Genomic DNA, 17,463 nt, shown 5'->3' with positions numbered 1-17,463 from the left:
TGAGCATGTCAGTCAATTCACTGACTCTGAAAGTGCCAAAGTATGATCATGAGAATAATGTAGCCTAGACACAATAGTTGTAATACGAGACAGCTATGGCAGGTAGACCTTGCAAAACCAATTTCAATAATGTTAAGCCTATGGGATGTCTTTTTTTTCAGAACTGGAACCCTTTTCTATAGATCACACTTGGAGAACCTTGACCACTATACAGTTTTTGGTAAAGTCAGGAATATCAAACATCTTGGAGTATAAGCATAAAGCTGATAGATTAATTCTGACTGAAACTGGTGAATGACCCGGTTGATTGCAAAAATATAAGTATTGTAGTATAATATGGAATGATCTTTGATGCTCCTGAAATTCTAAGCTGTGCAGAGAGTAATTTAAATGTTTGGTTGATGAGGTATATACTTTCTTAGTACTAAAAGACCTTGCATTACAGAACAAGGAAATTGTTATCCTCCAATTATCCAAACATCTTGTAGAATCACAGTGGGGAGTATGTCTGCTTGTGGAGACAACCTTTTGAACTTCTGAACCTGCAACTGAAACAGTAAATCAGCTAAAACGAGTTTGTATTCAGCAAAGTATTCTAGAGTGAAAGACATATTGATATTCAATATAATGAAAAGTAATAATGTTAAAACAGAATTAACCCTAAAATGTATGGATGCTTTTTTTTTTTTTAAGATCTCAACTGTAGCTTTATTGACCAATATAAAAATAAAACTCTTATTCTTAAGTTAGTCTAACAAAATAAGCATTAAAACCCAGATTAGAAAAATCTCTAAAAAAAGTAATGTTCTACCTGTTCTGGTTGGGCCAAGTATTGACCACAGAACATAGAGCCAATGTCTGTTGAAATAACCTCCCATGCCATTTTTGCCAGACATATCTATGAATAGTTGAAGATTTTCATTTGATATCCAATTTTCTTGTCAAAAAATGAGCAATTGTAGCTAAAAAGAAAATTAGCCCATGATCTGAGGTCTTTTCTGACTCTTCTGTTGATCCTAACTCTATTAAGTTTTTTGCAAATTCCTCATAAAAGGTTCGCTATTGATCTGACAAGTGCCTCACTAGGGACTATGGATCTACACACAAAGTTAAGAAGTCCTGACAATTACCATGACCTGTGTTATGGTTATCCTCTCAGACAAAAGAAAATTACTTACTGCTGTCAAGATTTTTTTCTCTCTTGATAAGCAAAAGCAACCTTGGAGTGTGTTAATCTCAATACTGAAAAATGTTAACACTTTGAGTAGTCCTTCTATTTGTCCTTCGCTAGGGGAACTCCTAGTAAGTTATATGAATCAACAACGACTAAAGTCCTTCTCTCATTCAAATCTCATTTCTTGTGATTAAGAAATCATTGAGGTATTGAACCCCAAGATAAGATGGGTGCATCTGCTTCCAGCACCAAAAATGTACTATGCTGAAGCATTCAACAAAAGAGAAGGCAACTGAGCACCCCAGTGGCATAGCTATGTTAAAAAATACATACCATAACATCCTATAGCTAGCAAATTCCAGTCCTGTTGTCAGATGGGTAAAAGATAAAAAGCAGATTGTATGTCGACTTTTGCAGTCTAAGGATCTGTAATTTCCTTTATGATAGCTACCACATCATGAAGCAATGAGTAATGTTTGCCTGAGTTTTTTTAATAGAAGAACAGCCAGCTAGTCAGCTAGTCAACCAATGACAGGATCTCTAAAAACATTTTTATTTAACCAAAGTACAAAGTCAAAGTTAAGCACTTTTATCTACTTAACAAGACATCATCAGAACTGTGACTTTCAACAAAATCTCATCCCTATTGAACTACATGAACTAAGACAACCCCACAGCACTCAGTCTAAAAGGATGACATCCCCACTAGTTTTTTAAAGGGCACATGAAACATTTAGTTAGACTCATATCCCTAGTAAAAATACATAAGTCCAGGGCACTATTATCACACCATATATGCTCTTTTTCTTAGTTCACATAAAATTGAAATGTTGTCATTGAGACCTGGTGAACGGGCTGCACTGAGTCTGATTTGCTAATACATTTTCCGGTGTAAGGGTATGTTTTGCCAGTCCTCCCCCCACCCCCCCATATGGTTTGACCTGCATTTGTTCCAAATTTAAGAAAACAAACTTGTTAAAATCAGAACATATAAGTGTCTGACTAAAGCACTTTTCATTGGTTGATGTTTAAGTGTTAGTAAATATGCTTATTCAAGGCTTTTTAGTTTTCCCTACATAAAATGTCATATATGAAGTACATGTAGCCAAATAAACAATTCTCTGTATGACATGGTTGTAAGTACCACCATGCATGTTACGAAGAATTTTGTTCATCAAGGGACCTTGATAATTTATGTTAATATTGGGGCATTGTGGCCAATGACCACACTTCCATGTGTTTGAAACCCCCTTAGTTACTACTTCTGATCTCTCAAGGAGATTTTTGATATTCCCCTTATTTTTATAAGTAAAGGAAGGATTTTCCAAAAAAAAATAGTTCTTAATGGATTTATCACACTGCAGCATGTAACAATTCTTCCACATAATAGATTTGATCTCATTGGTGCCCAAGGTGTAGTACCATATCAATGTGACCACTATATTCTGGACCTTCACGTCCTTTGTAAATATTGGGCAGTTGGTGTAACCATTTCTTAATAATCGGTGCATAGCTATACTCCCTTTCCATCCAAACCTCCCCAAAAATGTTATCTAGTAGTGTTGAAGGGTAGCCTCTATCCAAAAACAATTTTAAGGTATGAAACTGCTCCAGACATTTCTCATAATCTGAAATAAATTGGGATGCTCTAATGAACTGTCTTTTTACCACCCCTTTCTTTTGGAGAAAGCGGTGGCAACTGGTGAAATGGATAAATGCATTACAATATCATGGTTTTCTGTAAATTTGTTTTGCTAGTTCTTCATCAGAGGACTTAATGATCATGGTGTGTAAGTATTTGATCCTTTCAAAGTTACAGCTGTGGGTAAATTTTAAAAATGAGGTACTGTTTTGTAGCTGATGGAGAAATTCATCCAGTTGCAGTTATTTCCCAGTATCTTTCCAGATAATTAACAAATCATCCAGAAATCTGAAGTAACCCACATACATCTGGTAAATTGGAAGCTTGAACCAGGTTTCCAATTCCCATCTCAGGAGAACGGCATTTGCAAACTCAAGGGCACAGGCAGCCCCCATTGCAACATCAGTTAACTGTTTGTAATACTCCCCTTCAAAAGTCAAAAAGTTGTTATTTAAAGCAATTTCCATCAGTTCAATTATTACAGCACAGTCTCTCTTAGCCAGGGACACATGTTTCTTGGCTATTTCCCGGAACCATTCCAGTCCCACTTCATGTGGTATAACAGTGAATAAGCTTTGCTCATCACAAGTGACAAATATTTAATCAGAACCCATTTTTATATTCTTTAATTTATTACACAGATCCCAAGAGTCTTGTAATATGTGTGGCTAGCATTCAAAGAGATCTTTTAATTTCTGGTCAACATACTTGGCTAAGGATTCTGTAACTGACTCCCTAGCCCCCACAAATTGGGTGAAAGGGGAGATTATCAGGATAATAGTTTAATTTGTATCAAACAATAGTAACTCATCCAGGGTCACTTTAATCACCTATAGGCAATGTTAATCTCATTGGTTGAAACAATACTGTACACTTCACCATTTTGTAAGAGATTGTTCATATGGCCAGAATAATCTAGCCAGTCCATAACAACCAGTCCCCCTCCCTTATCAAGTTTCATACACCTTATACTTTTATTGCTTGTGAGCTGGTTTAGAATTACTCTGTCCTGTTTAGAAAGATTATAAAATTTTCTGTTAGTCTTTCTTTTCCGAAGGTCCCATATCTCTCTTTTACATCTTCTCAAAGACACTCAAAACTGGGTGAAGGGGTGGGTTTGTCATGCTTTTCCTTTTGTTTTTGCTTTCAGCATGGTAGCCTGGATCACCAGTGTCCCTGAAAGTATCAGAAAGTTGATTTTACATGTAAGCATTTTAAGATCAAGTATAGTGTCCCCGGCATTGGCCCTTGTAGAAGGAATAAAGTTATATGCCTTCAAAAACAACTTGTGGTGTTCTGGGCCAATAATTACATCAGTGAAATTATAGATGTTAAAGTCAAAGAAAGAAGTAATACTTAACATACCCTTTGTAGGAAAAGAAGCATCACCTTGGATGAGAGAATCAGACATTACCACCTTGGGTTATGAACAGTTTGCCTGATCCTGTTGTTCTTGACCTCTTCCCCTTGCCTGATGGGTTGTTCCCCAGGTGTTGTGTTTTCACCCCTTGTTTGTTGGCCAGCCTCTCTGACCTTCTTGGGGGAATTTCCTGTAAAGGTGCTTCAGCTTCATGATTATTACTCGAAAACTTAGCACCACTCTCGTTCACAGACATTTCCAAGGATAATTTACCTGATAGGTGGGGGTACATGGTTTTGTTCAGTAATATTGGTCATCTCTAACCAGTTTTTTCTCTTTCCTGTTTTTCTCCAATATAATTTTTTTATCAATGGACTGAAACGTGTTGTTAAAGTCTGACTTGCATTGGTTTGCAGTCAGAAACAAAATATATGCACTACACAGTGAGAGAACAGTATGCATACTATTGACAACATTAGCACAGTGTTATTATACTTGTTGGGTGTAAGCATTCCCTAAGGGTGGCCGCAGTGGTGCAGCTGTTAGCATTGCTGACTCACAGCAAGAGGCTCTCTGGTTTGATCCTCGGCTGGGGTGCCTTCTGTGCAGAGTCTGCATGTTGTTCCTTTGGTCGTTTGAGTTTCCTCCAGGTGCTGTGCTTTCCTCCCACATTCAAAAGACATGCAGTAGGTGGATTGGACACTCTAAATTGGCCCTAGCCATTAGTGCATGCATGTGTGTGCCTTCTGTAGAAGGTTGGGTGCTGGGCTGGCAACTCAACACTGTACAACTCCACTGACAATCATGAGTGGACAAGTGATCTGCTGTGGTGACCCCTAACCAGGAAAAGCCAAAAGAAGAGGTGTAAACATTACCTAGTATGTACCTCAGCACAGACATTGAACTTATGAGAGATGACAGACATACCACAGGAGGGTGAGATGTCATGCATCTCCATTTAGTGGTACTGTATTTTGCATGAGGCACATACAGTAGCACATCAGTCATGCATAATGCATATCCAGCCATGTCATTTAGTAAGAAACATGTACATTTCAATGCAGGTATCATATGCATGTGATGTTGGTCAAGTACTTTTTTTATTTAGTGTTTTTTTGCAACTTTGTGACTTGTAATGTTCTGTGCCATCCAGTGTGTGTTTACATAATGTTGTTTTACTATGTATTGGAGCTTTTCTTCTCAGGTCTCCACTGAAAAGGGGCCACAAACTCTGCTGGATTAACCGGGTTAACAAACAAACAAACAATAAATAAATAAATAAATAAAATGCACACTTACACACATATAGCAGTAACACACTATGTACACTTGTTAATGCCATGTGCATGTGTGATGTGCTACTATTATGTCGTGTACAGGCTTGGCTTAGATATAATGGTAATAGATGCATGACATACATTGAGTAAGTTAATCTTAGCAATGGAGACTTTGTTGTTGTATGTAAGATTTATCTCTTACTACTTTTGCCACAACTGTTTATGACATATTGTTCCATGCCACTGCCATGGTGTATGCAAACATTGTGGGAGATGCCCTTATGTCATGTCGTACAGGTGTGCACATAGTAACATGTCTGACAATACAGTACACAGAAACAATTTCATTACTACTGCATCCTTTGTAGAATAGCAATCACATGCACAACACAGTACACATGTGGCTGCAGTATATGGTGGTCGTATATGTTCCCCAGTCAATGGTAGAATAATTGAAATCACCCAGTAAACTATGCTGCAGTAAACCTTGTTTGCCAATATGACTACAGTCTGCAGCTTACATGGGATGTGACACACTCTGAGCACACAGTTACAACTAAACCACAGTGGTAAATTGAAAGAAGGCATACCTCTTAACCTCTTAACTCAAGAAATCTAGACAAAGCCAAAAGCATTGGGGGAACAAAGGCCCAAAAATAAGTACAGATTTTAAATGTTGCTCTTATAAACTTAGAAAGCTGCTAGAATAAAAGGTTTTGTCTTGACATGCATTTTCCGAAGGATATTAAGTCTGAATCTGAAATGACTGTCATTATTTAGTGACTTCAATCCTCAATGATTTGTCAGAAAACCACAAATTTTATGAGGAACAGATCAAACATATGAGGCAAAAATCTGGACATTCTGCAAAATCTAGACAGCTAAAAGGGATGGAAGAAAGTCATAGATAAGTACTAGATTAGCTACTCTTGTGGGCCATTTTAAACAAAGCCAGTTTCCTAATGAAGTGAGAATCAAACCCTGTAGCTTATGTCTGTGGGGTAAACACTTTAAGCATTACGCCAGCCCCTAACATATACACTTACTGGAGGACAGTTTTGGCATCATGTGTGGTATATAGAATTCTTATACTAATTGATCGTTGTTCAAATTATGGTAGCATTGTGCATTTAGTAGTATGTATATGTGCCCTATGCCACAGTACATGTGAGGACATACAGTGTACACCTCCTGACAGTACACTTGGAGTACAGATCCTGCACTGATACAGGGCATGTCTACAGATTATCTGAACATACTGCAAAATATATGTATTCTTACATGTTTACAACTATACAGTAGGCCTGAGTTTCATGTACACATAAACATATTTAGCATCACCAGGAATAAACTTTCCCCAGACCTAAGAGCTATCACTAACAGTTTCAGTTTCAAAACAATGCTAAAAGATTAAATGTTCAAAATGTGGACTTGCCCCTGCCCTACTCCAACCTGACCTATTTCTCCTCATCTTTCTTCCTCCTTTTCTCTGCTTGTACAATGTTGCAGTAACTACACCCCCACTGCTTTTCTTTCTTCCTGCAGACATTCTATCTACAAAACAGTAACTGTGTATGCCTATAAATAACCTGTTTCTCTCAGTGAAGTGTATATTGCTAAATTACTTTACATATTTTAACTTATTTTTATTTGACAAGTGTTAATGGCAGTCTTACTCTCTGCGTGCAAGCAACTATTTAAATCTTATGTAATTAAGTCTGAATACTGTTGGTATACCATATAATTTCCTTGTTATTATTAGCTAATCTCTGTATGTGTATTTGTTTTATATGTTGGAGCTTTTCTTCTTGGGCCTCTGCTGAAAAAGGTCTTCTTGCCCAGTCAGACTAACCCAGTTAACAAATGTCAAATAAATAATAAAAGTTGTTGTTGTTTTTCTTTCAGCCTTTCCTGGTTAGGTGTTGCCACAGTGGAACTCTGGTCCACTAAGGACTGGCAGTCGATTTTTACAGTGCCGAGGTGCCAGCTCGACACCCAACCTTCAACGAAGGCATGCCTATTAATGCATGTCTTTTGAATGCCACTCGACTGCGGGGAGGACATGCAGACTCCACACAGAAGGCACTCCAACCAAGAATCAAACAGGAGAACCTCTTGCTGTGAGGCGACAATGCTACCTCGGCACCACTGCAAAAAAAAAAAAAAATCAGTATTTATCAGAGATATGAGCACACATGTAGATGAAGCTTTGCTGTTACATACATAGAATGATATATTTGTGGCATGGAGACATACCTATTGCCCGCAGACACACACATGGTATGCACAACCAATACTATACCTACGACGACTGGCATACGAATGCTGACATACTTTTATAACACCCATTAAATGCATATGCATCCATTATTGATAATGGTGGTGAGATGTGCATGCAGTATTTAGGACACAGCAGTACTAACAATGTCCAAAGATACAGACAGAGACAGAAAATTGTAAATGATATGATATTAATATGCAATGCCTGTATACTTGGCATAAATTGCTTCTTTGTATTATCACCAATGCATCACATAATTAGCGTAAAACTAGTATGGCAAATACTATATATGCATGCTTAACACAGTAACTCACAAAGACAGTACATACTTATCCATAAACAATGCAGTATAGAAGAATCACATACCACATGCATCCGATATATCATATACCATCTATATCTACAAAATACAGTAGCTCACAAGGACTGTATGCACCAGTAAAGCAATGCAGTACAGAAGGCTCATAGCATGCATGCAGAAACTAGCAGTGGAATATGTCTTTTAGACAACATGTTCATCACCAAGTTAGCATTCACAAACAAACACACACACACACACACACACACACACACACACACACACACACACACACACACACACACACACACACACACACACACACACACACACACACACACACACACACACAAACACACTGATGTGTAGTGTTCATGATAATAAAACCCCTAGAACACTTCTGGCATACATCATCATACAGCATTACCACAACACCAAGCAAAAGCACAAGCAGTTTACTTAAGAAAGATAGGTATTCCATACATGTTTCTGCATACATGTGTTTATATGGGAGCCATGATTTTACTGAACTTTTTTTAAGTTGCTATCTGTTTTCATTGACAATTGTGAGAAATCAATATATTGCCAGATTTGGAAAATATTCCCTTTCCCTATGTTGTGAGAACTTGAAGCTAGAGGATATAGCAGTGGGTGTGTGGGGGGGGGAGGTGTAGAAGGCATAATTTTATTCTTGCATGCTTTAAGGGTATGCCAATGCTTTGTTGACATTAGGGTGTTTTGAATATTTAAATGCATACATAAAGTACTTGTGGTCAGTGGATATAATGATATTGATATAGCTATAGATATAGATACATAAATCCATGAAATACGTGACATACATTATACATTTGGTCAGTGGAATACTGCTCTCTGAAGAAGAACTGAGACTGTAGCCTAATGCATATTTGTCAATAATAATTATAAGTACTGTGGCATGTAGATGGCATGCTAGTGAAAATATATATATATTGTGCAGCATTATAAGGTGAGTGGTAGACACATGGGGAATATGCAAATGACAGTGAATGGAATCAGATGGAGTAATGTAATGATACACAACAATAACAAATACACAAACATCCCATTCTCAACTTAAAAAAAAAAAAGGGCAATCTGTTCCCTCCAAAAAATTTTGCCTGATGCATAGATGTCCATTTCGCACACGTATCCCACTGGACACATGTAATTTGGTCTAATTGGCTTCACAACACATTATTGTTGTCCTCATCCCTCTCTCATGGGTTTGAGTGTCCAAATATACCTCCAAATTCAGTATATATGCACATTGTCTTTCCCTCTGCATGCCCCCTTTTTCACCACTTTCTTATCACCCCTTTTTTTTTTCTTTTAATGGAATTAGCACAGGAGCAAGCGGGAGTAAGCTATTTTAAGCAGCAGTAAGTGGGATTAAGCCTGTTTGTGCAGCGCTAAGCAATGCCTACACAGATTAAGCACTTTTAAGGCTAACTCTCTGTAAGCATATTTAACCAGAATTACCATTGCTTACCGCCACACAAACCCATGCAAACCCATGGAAACCCACTTACAACTGCTTAAAAGTGCCTTAATCACTCTGTATCCAACAGCCCTTGTTCTGCCCAGCAACAAAATAATCAGCCTTTGCAAGTCTTGAACCAGGACCCTGCACACCATAGCCAAAGCAATTTACCACTAAGCCATAGACATTTGGGAGGTTTTCTCAAACATATCATGCAGCACAGTCATTCAACAGTAGGGAAAATATATTTATATATGTATGTATGTATATATATATATATATATATATATATATATATCTTGTAGACACTGGAGTTGATTTTATAGTTATATTTGCTTCTAAATAAAAGATTGTGATGGAGGACAGCCTTTATAGATACCAGGAGCAGTGTTTGGCACTTTCATTTTGTTTTGTATCTTGTGCAAGTGTGGCTCCAGAGGGCTACTCTTCCTGTTGTATGTGACTACATCCATGATCTTGCAGGTACCCACCATTATTTTGCAGAGGTCATGGATAGATGGTTGGGTTAGATGGTGGGAATCCTCAACCATGTGGTGTCTGTGGTAGAACATGTGCTGGGAGTAGGGCATCGGCCACATCGATGTAGGTCAGCAACTCTGACAGGCGGAGGTCTACATGGATGTGCAACCAACTCACGGCCGCTCTTGTAGTTGCAGTACCAGCATCAGCACTGCAGGTGGGGTGCTGCCCACACCACAAAGCAGGAGGCCATGTGCACGTGATACTGGCTGTTCCCAACAGGAACGTGGATCCAGTGGACATTTGTCATCATCAGGGGAGAGTACCATATCTGGGCTTCTGCCTGGTAGTGCCCATGCATCCCCTGGCAGGCACAGTTCCCATGTCCATGGCCAGACACAGTGAACTGTACACCCTGCCATGCACGGTCTTCAGCTGTCCAATAAACTCCTGTATAGGGCAGCCACATAGCAGAAATGTGTGCATACATACATGCACACATCACCAACACAGCTAGGGCACCTCCATACCTACACACACCATGTCTGCACAGGCCATTTAATAGTGAACCCCCTAACCGACACACATGATGTCAACCAAACAGCTCAGCCTAGGCCTCTGACAAACCCACAACACACCCTGTGTGTATGATGATACCTGTGCCACATCCCTGTCATCCATACCATTGATGCAGGGGAAATGCTAATATGGTTCTGATGCACAGAGTGACTGTACTAAGGTTTAGCAATGTAATGCTGTTTAACTTGTTGTCAGCTGGAATGATTAATGCTTATATGTCAGGGTGTGTAGTTGTCCAGCCATGATGCATTATAGCTGTTATTAACACTGACTGATTGTGCTCTCCATAATGTATCCTGTTTATGTTCTAGGTCTCTGTGTCAGCAGGATGTTGGTCTGCTGTCCTTTCCTACAAGGAGTGTGGCACTGTGGTGACACATTGACTGTGTCATATCCCGGGTACAGCTAAACACAAATAATAGGTCTGTATAACAGTTACTGCATGTGCCACATGGCTGATAGGTCTGAGGGGTGTATACAGGTGAGCACATGGTGGCTGATGTAAGCAGCTCTTCTGCGGTGGACAATGGTGTACTGGGTGCCACACACCAAATATTTGTGAATAACAGATACACACAGAGACTTTGGTATTGATACAATACATAGAGAATGCTGTTCACATGGATGTACTTAATTTTGCAGTGAACTCATTTTGACCTATGTAATTGCCACCAAGACCAAATTGCCAAAACATCACATCAGTAAATAATCAGTCCACCAGTTTAATGTCATTGACAATGGTACTGGCAGGGTATATGTCCTCTTCCCCAATATAGTGCAATCCTGGAGTTGGTAAACATAGGTGTGCTGGTGTGGGTGTCCCAGCCCCCCTTAGGAGTGTGTGGGGTGGCATAGAACCACATATAGTGTGATTAACAACTACTTAACCTGTTAGCATAAACTGTGCAGTATAGCAGCAAACTGAGTGGAGGGATACGCACAACAATAATCCCAATGTAGGTGGCTGTGCCCACAACAACCACACCCAACTAAATATACCAACGCCGGTATTGCTGTACAGTTGTACAGTGGGGAAGAGGCCATTTACACATCCACTACTAGTTTTGATGGAATAAATTTTCACAAGATGATTGCTTTTGAAATGTTACCTTTTGCCAGTTAGTTCATAGACAAATTATCTCCTGGGACATATATTTTCTTACAAACTGAAGTAGATCCCTTCACATACACACACTTACTTGGCAACACTGAGAGTAGAATCCCTACCTAGGTACTTATTGTTACTAATGTCTTTGTCTTTCGGCTTTTCCTGGTTAGGGGTCGCCACAGCGGAACTCCAGTCCACAATGATTGGCAGTGGATTTTTATGGTGTAGAAGTGCCAGCCCGGTGCCCAACCTTCAAAGAAGGCACATCCATTCACACATGCACCTACCTGCATGTCTTTAAATGTCACTCGACTGTGGGGAGGACATGCAGACTCCGGCTTAATTGAACACACCACAGAGCTTTTAGGGTGAGGTGTGTCCTGAGCTTCCTGTTAAGTGAAGAACATCACCAGGCCTTGTACAGTATGGTAATGGGGGATGTCGTGGGTGTTAATGAACAATACATAGTATGACATACGTTCATATACACATTCATAAACACATACAGTCATAGACACATTTGACAGACCTGGGATTAGCAGTGATAACTACCTTGCCAGTGGGTCCATACTGTTACAGAGTTTTTGCACACAGCACATGCATCATTGCATTGGATAGTGTAATCCATTACCTTTATTGTTGATGGTTATAGTGATCCTCATACAGTGGACTTTGGGACATGTACCAAGGGTACCATGGTGTTAAAACAGTATACCCAGAACCCACACCTCACACTGGATATTGTACTCACTGAAACCCATGATACTGCTCTGACATACCCACAATCACACATTGACCAGGACTGCAATACAAATCTTTCTCTATCTAATCAGTGCTACTACAGGGATATGCATATTGCACATGCCACAGAGATAGTGGGGTGAGGGTTTGTCATGGCTCTCCATGGAGTAACAGACACCAGTGTGAAAGTGCATACCCACAACCAATCTCAACACAGTCACAGTCACATTATGGTAAGCCTAATTAATACTACAGTATATGGACTGTGTGAACAAAACCATCCTCATATTTGCCACTCAAACTCTAACCCTACATATACTGGCCCAATTTACAGTGTAGTCTGATGCCTGACTGTGGCAAGGGACATGTCTCAGTCTGGCCCTACAAACATATATGCTGATAGGGTACAAGAAACTGGAGTAGCATGCAACATCAACTAGAACAGGACCAAGAACATTGACATCTACCCCAATCTGTACACAGGCCAAATAACATATTCACAATACACTGTTACACAATACTGACACTCTGTCAACAATCACCATAAGTACACAGACTTCACTAATTTACAGAGTACAATAGAATGTCCTCCTGTATATAACATGTCTGGCAGTCTGATATATCACTGGCCTAATATCAGGAGTGATGTCAGTAAATAATGATATACTGTACATTTGCACTTCTTACTACATGACATATGGACAAAGGGTGACAAACTTGGAAGACAGAGGCACAAACACAGGGCCAATATTGACCTATTGCTGTGATAAACTTAGAAAATTGCTGGTGTAACAGGGTTTGTTGTGACATAGGTCCATAGGTTCATAGGTAGGTACTAGGCTGTTGGCCCTAGGGCCTATATAAGCCTAGCCAAAAAGATACCCTGGCTTTTGCCACCCAAGAACATTATTTTCCTAAGCCCCTATCGAGCAGAGCCACAAAGGTGATCCCTAGGGTGAATTTCCTATTTCCCATCCAATCATCAAGATTTTTCTTGAAGAGTGCTAATGAGGAGCATTTGTTTGATATAGAGAGGTAGTTTGTTCCAGAGTATGGGAAGTCTCTGGCACAGGAATCTATCCTTCCAGTATGTTCTGTTTATTGTGGTAACAAGGTTTAAGTCCCTAGAGCATGTAGCTTGAAGGGCTTGGGATTTCTTTAAGTGGAGCATGTCCAACAGCTCTGGGTTTGACATAGCTTTGTATGTTAGGCAAAGATTGCCTCTGAGTAGGTGATATGCGACAGAGTCAAGCTGGAGTTTTTGAGATGGTTTGCGTAGGGCATCTGTTTGAGGCCGGTAATCCTCTTTGTGTGCATTTCTGCAGCCTTTCCAGTTGTTGTAGATGTCTTGTGAGGTACATGCCAAAAGGGGTGTCGTGCTCTATAATGGGTCTAATGAGTGATGGGTAGAGGGGAAGAATGGCCTCTTTTTTCCTGGATGAGAAACCTTTTGTGATGAGGTGTGCCACATAGAATGATTTGCTGACTCTGTGGCAATGTGATTATCAAAGGAGAGACTACTGTCCACCTGTGTCCCAAGGTCTCTTTTCACACTTTTGGTGTTAAGTAGACTACCGCCTATGTGGTAGTTCATGGGTGCAGAGTTTTTACCAAAGGGGGTGACAATGCACTTTTTGGCATTGAGCTTGAGCCCATGGCTTTGACACCAGGCATCTGTCTCATTGATGCCCTTTTGTAGGATGTCCACATAGTTAGGAGTTTTGGTTATGGCTCCTAGTTTGCAGTCATCTGCAAACTTCTTTAGCCAAAGACCTTCTGTGTTAGCCTGTACTTCAGAAAAGTAGATACCAAACAGGGGAGGACCCAGGACTGAACCCTGTGGTACTCCACTTGTCAGTGGTCTGAATTCGGATTCGGAGTCTGCTACTTTCACAGTGTGGGTTCTGTCAGTGAGCCAGTTGGCAACCCATCTTGTGACATAGGGATTTATACCTAGTTTACTGAGTTTATTTATAATTCCAGAGTGGGGGATTGTGTCAAAAGCCTTGGCGAGATCTAGATAGGCTGTGTGTACCACCTTACCCTCATCTACAGCTTTGGTGACTGCTTCAAAGAAGTCTGTCAGGTTTAGGAGACATGATCTGCTCTTTACAAACCCGAACTGGGTGGGGTCTAGAGTTTGGAGATTACCAGTTTCTTTGTTTATAAGTTCCATGATGATACATTCCATGGCCTTGCAGACCAGGCTCGTTAGGCTAATGGGGTGGTAGTTTGCGGTGTCTGTGGCGGGTTACTTTTTGTGGAGTGGGATAACTGTAGCTATGCACTATTCAGTGGGCACAAAGCCAGAGGTGAGGCTAGGACTGAACATGTTGCTTAGGTGGGGTGCCAGTTCATTCTGTAGTTCATGTAGAATGTAGCCTGGGATGTTGTCAGGTCCCATGGATGCTGTGTTCTTGGCTTTGGAGAGTGTGGTTTTTACCTGTGCAGCCGTGATTACAGGAACTTTGCATTCTTCCATTATAGAGATGGGCCCTTTAGGGGGTGAGAGCGGGTATGGTTAGCACTGAACCTATCTGCCAGGATGTTGGAACTATCAGTTGGTTCTGTATATTTAGTGCCATTGTGCTGTAACTCAGAGCAGATCTGAGTATTGCCATTGAGATTCTTGACATAGCTATAGAATGCTGTGTGGTTATCTTTAGAATCAGTGGCGATTTTGTTTTCATAACTAGCTTTGGAGGCTTTTATGAGGGATCTCAGCTTCTTACTGAAGCTGACCAGGGAGTTCCTCCAATCATGGGATTTTAATATTTTTTGCAACAGTTTCTTTCTTCTGTTGTAGAATTTGTTTATGGCAGGGGACCACCAGATTGGCTTTCTTTTTTTGGAAAATAATATATCGGTTCTGTTAGGGATAGCATGATCTATGCACTCGTGTAAGTGCTTATAAAGTGTATTTGTGTAGGACTCAGCAGTTGTGCCTCTATTGTCTGTCTGCATGGGTGTCATGAATTTTGCCACTTCTGTCTTAAGAAGTGTGAAGTTGGCTTTGGAGAAATGTTTTACGGTGGTTTCCCTAATGGGACATGGGGGCGGGATGTAGATGTCTAGGGTGATTAGTTTGTAGTTGGGTCTGACCAATGAAGAATTTACCTCTGGTGTGGAACACCGGTCACCCATCTTGGTAATGACCAGATCTAGGATATTGCCTGGTGGGGGTGTGGATAAGTTGATCCAAGGCATTGGAATTTATGAATTCCAGAAAACCTTGAGCAAAAGAGTTGGTACATGAGTAGTTTTCCCAGTTAATGGTGGGGTAGTTGAAATCACCCATTATTATCATATTGGTTTGTACCCTAATATTTTCCAGTATATCAAGAAATGAGGAGTGGGAATCCTGGGGCATGGTGAGGAATCTGTTGAAAGTTACAATTTGGATTGCGGTCTTGCCCAGAGTTAGTTGTACTTGGATAATCTAGGATGCAATATGCTAAGCAACTAGCCTGGAGGTGTGGATATCCTTAATGAATATGGACACACCTCTGCCTTTAGTGTTTCAGTCCAGGTTAGGTGGCCGAAAGATGTGGTATGAATTATAGCACGTAATGCAGGGATACTTTCTGGAGCCTTGAACCAGGTCTCTGTCACTGCACAGATGGTGATGTTCTCCATTTTAACAAGTGCCATGAGTGAATGCATTTTGAGGTTTAGACTTCTAGCACTGAGTAGCATTACCCTCAGATTTTGCTTGCTTGTACCTGTTACATTGGTGAATTTATCATTTGAACCTTGCCTAAAAAAGGCACTATAGGGGTGGCAAGAGCCTTAGCAAGTATCCGGAATCCCAGAGGTGACAGATGCAGGCCATCTTTGGGAAAGCAATGTGATCTGTCGATCATGTCATCCCAGACAGACAGATACTGGATCCCCTCTGAGGGATATGAAGTCAGTAAGACACGTGGATGTCACCATTTACTGACTGCAATCATCAGAGTATGCTTCTGCATTCATAAAGACAGAAAATGTGTGAGTAACACACCACATCTAAGACTCCAAACTCTGGCCAGTCTACAGATAGCCCTACAGGTGAGAGTTTCCTCAACCACATAACACTGTCATGCCACACTTTAAATCATACAGAACAGCCATACCACACAAACCCTGTTAAACCAACATTAGTTCAAATGTAGAACAGCAATACTTACATTCTATCCCCATGTCAGGAACATCCCCCTCCAGTTTGTTGGACTGTTTCCACAGTGTTTGTTGTAAGAGGTATTTCCATCTACCCTATGTGATGCTGTTTGTCAGACGCCAACATGAAGTCCTGCTCACAGTGAAGGAAAAGGGCCAACACCCACATGAAGTGCTTAGTTATAGAAGTGTGTTTCCATGCAATTGGCTATAGGAATGATACTACAGCTGTTCAACATGCAATTAGCAAGTGGGGGACTCCAATTTGTGCACAGGCCATCAGCTGATCATGAGCATTACCTGCAAAAGTCAAGCTGCTGCCTATGCAAAACAGATGTATTTTTCCACATCTACCAGAGAGAGATAGAGAGAGAGAGAGAGAGAGATGGAGAGACAGAGAGAAGGTAAGAAAGGAAGAGAGAAAGAGCCAAGAGTGTTTGGGTATGATCTGTTGGTGGAGAGTAGTTTCTGGGTATTATAATGGTTGCCTATACTTTTTACTAATCCATACTGTCACATAGTAATTGCACATGGGACATGTATGGCTGTGGATTGTATACAACAACCTCTAAAGTGTTTGACAACTGTTGGCCTTGTAATATGGATATTGGGATATATAGGTCCTCAATATAATAATGTAGCAAAACCCACACTGCAATGAATCCTGTCATTACACAATCACCCCAACACCCACACAGGATACTGATCACACACACACACACACACACAACACAAACACACACACACACACACACACACACACACACACACACACACACACACACACACACACACACACACACACACTTACCAGTACTGAGTTTCAAACCCCTACCTGACTATGTAACCCTACCTGGCTATGTA

The sequence above is a fragment of the Protopterus annectens genome, chromosome 5.part0, assembly GCF_019279795.1.
Source record: "Protopterus annectens isolate FY-2018-M chromosome 5.part0, PAN1.0, whole genome shotgun sequence".
In the NCBI taxonomy this organism is placed as follows: Eukaryota; Metazoa; Chordata; order Ceratodontiformes; family Protopteridae; genus Protopterus; species Protopterus annectens.
The sequence above is the reverse complement of the archived record's forward strand: the minus strand, read 5'-3'. Positions refer to the sequence as shown.